Genomic DNA, 7,368 nt, shown 5'->3' on the forward strand with positions numbered 1-7,368 from the left:
TGGAAACACCGTAAAATGTTGGACATCTTTTTACCTTGGATACTGTTCTTCCTGCTGCTTTTTAAAGAGCATCGCTGTGTGGGAGCTTTCTTAAAGTACATGGAGGCCGCATACCATATCACCTGGCGACACGGGACTTTCGAGAAGGTCCTGAAGCACGGCATTCGTGGAAACAAGCATCGCATTTACAGTACTTTTTAGCAGAACGTTTTTTTGGCATCCGCGTTGGTCATCAGTTCTCTCACGGATTCTTGCAACGGAGCGGTGTGGGTGGCGTTGTAAGTGTTGCAGTTCTTGCCCTAATGATCCATGACGTCGAAGATGTATTGCGTCAGCCCACTGGTAGCTCGCTGTTCGTCCACAATCTTGCAATGTGGTGCAACTCTTCTCTAACCTCAGCGGTGGAGCGTCAGTTGACACTAGCTGTAACACGTTTGGGGCCGACGCACTGAGCTGCGCAGACAGGTGGCGGAAACCAAGAAGGCTGTCGAATTGCGAAGCGTGCTGAGTGTATTATCATGCAAAACAGACACCTTGTAAGATCACGACTTGCAAGGTGAGGTGTGACATATCCCTTCCCCTTGTGTTGACAATTCCACTGCGGGTGTGAGCGGCAGTATTTTATAAATAAAAGTGCATCGGCCGGGAATGGAACCCTGGCCGCCCGCACGGCAGGCGAGCATTCTATCGCTGAACCTCCGTCGTGAAATGAGTAAGTTGAAACAGAGACACATTGCAATAGACTCCGAACGGCGCTGAACGAGGCCTGAAAACAATCGCCCGATGTCGGCATGGGTATGACATGTGTCATGCGCGTCTATCTCACCTATATACACCAGAGGCTTGGTGAGATTACCAACGACATGGCGTGGAAGAGTCAGCTCAAGATGCCGTTGCTTTGATCGGTGCTTAAAGCCAACGAGAAGCTTTTCGCCCAGAGGCAATCGGACCGCTTAGTAAAGCATATCGGAGAGGTCACCATGGACCATACGACCCGAATTATGGTGAGGAGAGCAGTTGAAAGTAGAAAAAAAAGTTCAACAGCGTCACCGATGGCGGAAAAGACAGGCTGCCGACAAACGCCAGCGCACTGCACATCCTTGCATACATGCGACAGATGGTCTACGTCGCAGCAGAAATCATCTCAGGAATACGGGCAGGATTCTTCCGTCAGGTTATCCCGCAGGAATTCTGTCGGGCGCAGCGGACGTGCAAGGACTCATCATCAGCCATGCGGGTGGAAAGACAAAAAGATGAGAAAAAAACTCACGAACCGGTGTCATCATCTCGGCCAAGCTGGAAAAAATCTGCCTTTTCTGAAATACCTGCGCAAGCACCTGTGGAGCAAGGGTGAGTTGGACAACGACCGCCTCCTTCCATTGGTTTATATTTACCGGCGACCGCAGCTGCAGTTTGATATCCCTACCATCGCCCACGTTAACTATGGCCCACGTGGTTCGGGCTTACCGAGGACGGCGCCATCATGTGCTCCTCACCCACACCGCGAGGCCCAGGGCGCCCTGAAGGACACCACATCTCTTGAATCAGCCCGGCACTGCCGTCACAACTACGCGACAGCGGTACGGTACTATGACGTTCTGGACCACGCCATCCAGTCTTCTGTCATGAGGTCGGCGAACGGCTACTTCGGCTTTGAGAGCAGCAGCAGCATCGAAGAGGACACTAACGACCACCACGTGGTGCACGCTCTAGACGCTCTGCCGTCTAAGGGCGCCGCCCAAAGAACAGGCGTCGAGCCGCAGGTACCGCCCCTTGAGGCGCCACTACCAGAACGTGGAGAAACCTCAGAGATCGAAGCCAGGACACCACCAACCCTGCCACAGCCAGCTGTAAAGCCCCAGGCTATTGTAGGTCTAGCGCCAGCCCCAGTGCCAGCGTCATTATCACTGCCATCCCCGGCGACACTGCAGAAGAATGTGGCACCTTGTCCCGTGGGCGGTGAACGAGGCACGTGCCACGTCCAGATGGAAACCAGCGTAATCACCGGCAGCGTGCTGAGGCCCTTCTGGGCGGAGCGCGCTCAAAGCATCCGCTTCGCCCACCATCGTGAAGAAGGACAGCCGTGTTCGCCCGAGTCACTGATTCTTGCAAAATTCCTACCGCTTTTCTTGTGGCATTGTCACTTTCACTTTCGATGTATCAGCGTGTTGGTGGGACATATGAAACGTTTAGTTCTGAGTCAATGAAGTATCCTAACCAGCCTTCGCAGGAAGGCTTGCTCGGGTCCTCCATGGAAGGCGAGTGGTCGGCGCAAAAACGGTATAATAAAGAATAAAACTATGAAGAAGTGAAATTGAGCAAATGTTCAAAGCCAGATATTGACGGTGTTTATAGCAGAATGAGAACGCGCGGGTGATAATTCCCTATCGCCCTAAGATATCACTATCAGACTATTTCGGAGCTGAAATATGGGTCTCGACTCTCTGACTGGCAGAAATTACAAAACTTGCGAAAAATCGGCCGGATTTACGGAAAAATTCTGCTGTTTTATATTATGTCCAAGTGTGTCCAAAATTAGACCTAACTTCCAAAATGGCCCAGCGTGGAGGTGTTTATCATGTCCAATGTACGCAATCTCCAAAGTACACAATGTACAGAGTACACAATCCCCAATGTACGAAATGTCCGAGGTTTCATAATGTCCAAAGTAAAAAACGTCCAAATGAGACAGTGTCCAAAGTACGGAACGTCGAAAGCACACAATGTCCAAGGTACGCAATGTCCCAAGTACACAATTTTCAAAGTGTACTTTGATGGTGTCCAAGGTGTAAAAAGAATCAAAGCAACTTCAATAGGATAAGTCAATAGGAATTTCGCAACCACATTGCTGGGAAAATGCCAGATATATTTCAATTGTGATGCAGTTGTAAGCATCGATGGGTATTTTTTTACAACAACTACACGAAAGCAATCGGTTCATCCCATCGTGGTCAAAAAACGAGCTTAGGTTAAATTGTTAAGTTGTCCTAGGTTGTTAACAATGCAGGTGTGATCTCCGCACCAACACGTGTCCAGCACCGGATTTGAGCAACATCTGTATGGCTGACCATGCGTTGTTGTGTCGTTCGTGTCAATGACAAGCTGCGATCACGCCTCGATTAATGATTGTGTACTTGTCATTACATTTTGTGCATATCATCTCTTCTCCAGTGGTGTTATGCTCAGAAACAATGGTGACTTGCTTACGTTTTTTTCTTCCATTGCATTGCGCCTCGCTAAGTGACGGCATTCTCCCAGTATCTTCTAGTTTCCTTACACCTCCGCCCCCTCCCCCCCCCCCCCTATGTAGCAACGGATGTGCATAGTCATGCACGTTTTCCAGATATATATTTTTTTAAAAACGTTGGTATGCCGTAACAACACATCCATCCGCATTTACAAAAAAAAAAATATTCCGGGATGCTTCCAGAAGCGTCCTCGGCAGAATAGGTACCTCGCCTGCTTCCCGGCCGGCCGCGCCTGGATCGTTCACAGGCACCGCACGCAGCCGTCGGTATGGAGGCATGGCAGAACCGCGCCCCGGCGGACCTGACTGTTGCAGACTGCAGGCATGTCTGACATTCCTACGGGGTAAGGGAGCAACACATCAGCATTCATAGCCTAGCATGTTTTTAAATTATTCACTTGCTGCGTTGAAATGAAACAACTACAGAATTTCACATGATCACCAGTTGTGTGCGATTCATCACGATAAGCATTCGCTATTATTTACGTGCAGATGAGGCCGTCAGTATCCGAGCGCTGCAAACACGCCTCCGACAATACATTACACACAAACAGTTTTATTTTTGTCAGTAACCAGTCCGTCCCGTCCCGGTGGCTCAGTTGGTCAGAGCGCCTGTCTCCCGATTCACCCACCCGTGGCGGGGTGGGCTCGAGTCGCTTTAGGCGCTCGCTGTTTGTCCTTGGCAGGTATGGCCTGCGGCCGGTGGCAGCGGTCGCGCTAAAGGTCAGTTGACGTCAGAGGGCAGGACGGACCGTGCCGAGCATTGCGGCACGTTAAGCTTTCGCCACTAAATTCTGCCGTTGCCTGGAATTGCGCGATCGGATTGTAGGGGTCAGGGCTCACACAACAAGCACTGCTTAGCGTGAGCACTGATCCCAGAAATCCATCCATTAAAGTTCGGATCAAGTTTCTAAAAAAAAAACACTCGCTGCTTTTATGCACCCCCGTTGATTTGTTATGTCAAAACTTGAGTCAGCGGTTTACAAGTGAAATTGTTTTGGGCTAGTGTTATCCATTAGTCAGTGGTTCGCGTTCAGACGAATCTTGCTTTTTTGGATAAATAAGAATCATTTCCAACATTTGAAGTTTATGGAAACAAATGGTTCATGCGCGTCATCGGAATCCAATATAACACGATTTTGTACAACGCGGTTTTAACAAATAAACTATAAGTTCTCTACGACAGATAATTTCGCTTAAACTTCCCGGCCTGGGCTGGTTCCACAGGCCATCGTGGCCCCCAGCGGGGGTTGGGGTATCGTGGCCCCTAGATGGTGCGGCCTCGGCGGCTCCGGGAGCTCTCGTGGCTGGGGCGGCTCCATCCGCCTGGGCAGCTCTGGCGGCACCGGCGGCTTCGGGAGCTCTCGTGGCTGGGGCGGCTCCAGCGGCTCCAGCAACTCCAGCGGCCGGGGTCGCTCCGGCCGCTCGGGCAGCTCCGGGAGCACCCGCTTCCCCGGCAGCTTTGGGCGGTCCAGCGGCTTGGGCGGCTCTGGCGGCTCTGGGTGGCCTGGGCTGGGCTGCGGCCTGGGCTGCCTGGGCTACTACGGGGGCACCGGGGGCCATGACGTCTCCAGCGGCCCTAGCGGCTCTGGGGGCTCTGGGTGCTCCAGCGGCCTGGGGAGGTTCGGCGGCTCCGGCGGCTCCGGCGGCTCCAGCGGCTCCGGCGGCCAAGCCGCTGGTGTTATCATAAAGACCTTCCGGCACTGGCTCACATGAGCAGCCAGGTCAGCTGACGGGTCATCAGCTGATTCATGCCCTATCCCGCGGGGCGGTAACCACTCATCTAGACACTCACGCGTGTGGATCGCCGTCATGATGAAATAGACTAGCTGAGCCGAGGTCCAGCCCGTCAGAATAGAGCACGGTGCGGTCTGGTTGCATAATGGGTTGTGTGCGTGACACCTCGTTTAAGACGCAGTGACCTACGTGCAGCCGTGCTGGACCACTCGCGTCAGGGATGAGTGACGGCGAGCAGCTCGGACGCTCGGAGGCACTGATGATGCAGCAGTGTGAGCAAGCGGCGCAATGGAAGGAGCGGCTCGCCCCCATGCTGGAGCGGGTACTTGCCAGCCAGGAGCGGCCGCCAGCTGGGGTCGAGACCAGGAGCGGAGCTACAAAAGAGTAACTACCGGAGGCAGCTACACTTAATTGAACATAACATATCAGTATTCATTCTGTACCTTGTACCATTCTGACACTCTCTATCTTTGGACAATATCGTACGGACCCATTAGTAGCATGTTTTACTTGATTTATCATTTATGCTGATCCATGCATCATTGTCTGGCCTATCGTAACACCTAACGCTGGGTGCGGGTTTTACCCGCCAACCATTGTACATTTTAGGTTTGTGATCTTTGGCACTTGTAAATGCAATTTACCTCGCACCTTTCTAACAAGCCCACCTACCACCTCTTCCCCCCCCCCCTTCAAAAGCTTGCTCTTGATCCAGCCCACAATTTCTGCCCTACATCGCCACCTCATCAGCAATGCAATTCTACTTTCACAGGGTGGGGGCATCCACTCTGGTGGTGCGAGATACGCGCCTGTTTGGGTGCATGAAAAACACATTGAAAAACGTTAAGCGTGAGTTCGTATCTCCTGCAAAAAGAATGTTGTGTGGTCTCAGACGACACCTGCATGTGGCCTGTTGTGCTCTGTTATCTGTACGCGCATATGATGAAGTGGTCTGAATTGAATTAATTGCGGATGTAGTCCGGTCCTCCCAGGCAATAAAGGCAACCGTTTTAGGGCGCGGTGTCGTTCCGTCCCCGCCCCCCTCCCCCTACATTGTATTTGGTATGAAGACATGTCACGCACTGTTTCCCTCTGTGGATACAGGCCTGCACAGGCAGGCAATGGCAATGGATTAAAGGTGTGTTACACATCTGCATGGGGTTTTGGACTGCAATGAACATTTTGAAGGCCTTTCGGTGATGTTGACAACTTTGCCCCTCTAAAAACCTAAGCCCCACTGTTTTCTGAGCTAAACGTCCCGAGAAAATGGTGAGTGCGTTTCAAAGTCCCCTTGGCCTCCATGACGTCATAACAGCGTCAATAAATCCTGCCATATGGTAAGCCATGCGGCGATTAAGGAAAATAATGTTGGGGTGTTCATGTCTGGCGTTTATCAGCGCGACTTTCAGCTATAACGGCCGGGAATTGGCTCTCAATCAACGTTGTGCATCGTACGATGACGTAATCAATTTATGACTCATTGAGGAGCGTATCTACTAAGAAGAGACTTGCGCTGTCTGGGACTTTCTTTCCCACTCCAAAAGTGTGCAATAGTTATATAAGTGAGCTGGTTTCGTCATATCTGATGCTTGCTTCAATATTTCAAGTGTCACATGTTTCCGTTAAGGCCTCTTAATATCATGATCTATCCGATAGATCATGATCATGATCTATCCCATGATATATCGCTGCGCAAGGACGTGGCGGGAACAGCATAACTTACCGCAACGCCGCCAGTGTTGTGTGTTCTGCGGCAGCTGCTGCGGCTGTAACGGACACGCAACACCGGCGTTGTGGGGCAGAACACGTGCGTTTCCGCTTGTGTTGATAATACTGCTGCAGGATTAACAACAGAGTCAAACTTAGCTAAAGATGCATCGGCCGGGAATCGAACCCGGGCCGCCCGCGTGGCAGGCGAGCATTCTACCACTGAACCACCGATGCCTACAAAGCGTGGGTCTAGGTCACGGAACGTGCCGGGGGGGGGGGGGGGGGGCGCCATTGAAGAGGGAGGTGGGTGGGGCTCAGTTTCCCTTCCCGGGAGCCTTGTGATACTCGAAAAGCGGTCAGCTATCGGCCTGTTGTATAAATGTTTGACTTCCAAAATCAGCGATTCAGCCCGCTCCCCCCCCCTTCTTGAGCACCAGTTTGGGTATCGTAGGATTCGCCTAGCTCTTCTCCCTGGCGTCGAGAAAACACCAGCATGCGGGTAGTTGTGTTCGGTAAGCTGTACCCCCATATTATGTAGCGGCCGCAAGTTGTATCTACAATTTACCTTTTGGGTAGAATGAGGCGTCGATTCAACAGGCCACGTCTGTCGATCTCTTATCTTCTGGGTGGCCCACTGCCCCCCCCCCCCCCCCCATGTCCGTCTACTCCCCCCA

At 52.0% G+C, this 7,368-nt stretch overlaps 1 non-coding gene across 1 annotated transcript; it reads right to left on the reverse strand.

The window, feature by feature from the left end:
• Positions 1-6,857: 6,857 nt before the first annotated feature.
• On the reverse strand, positions 6,858-6,928 carry TRNAG-GCC (transfer RNA glycine (anticodon GCC)). Its single transcript has one exon. It is a non-coding gene; the product is annotated as a tRNA-Gly (tRNA).
• Positions 6,929-7,368: the final 440 nt, after the last annotated feature.

The sequence above is a fragment of the Pollicipes pollicipes genome, unplaced genomic scaffold, assembly GCF_011947565.3.
Source record: "Pollicipes pollicipes isolate AB1234 unplaced genomic scaffold, Ppol_2.1 Scaffold_6052;HRSCAF=7182_pilon_pilon_pilon, whole genome shotgun sequence".
Taxonomy (NCBI): domain Eukaryota; kingdom Metazoa; phylum Arthropoda; class Thecostraca; order Pollicipedomorpha; family Pollicipedidae; genus Pollicipes; species Pollicipes pollicipes.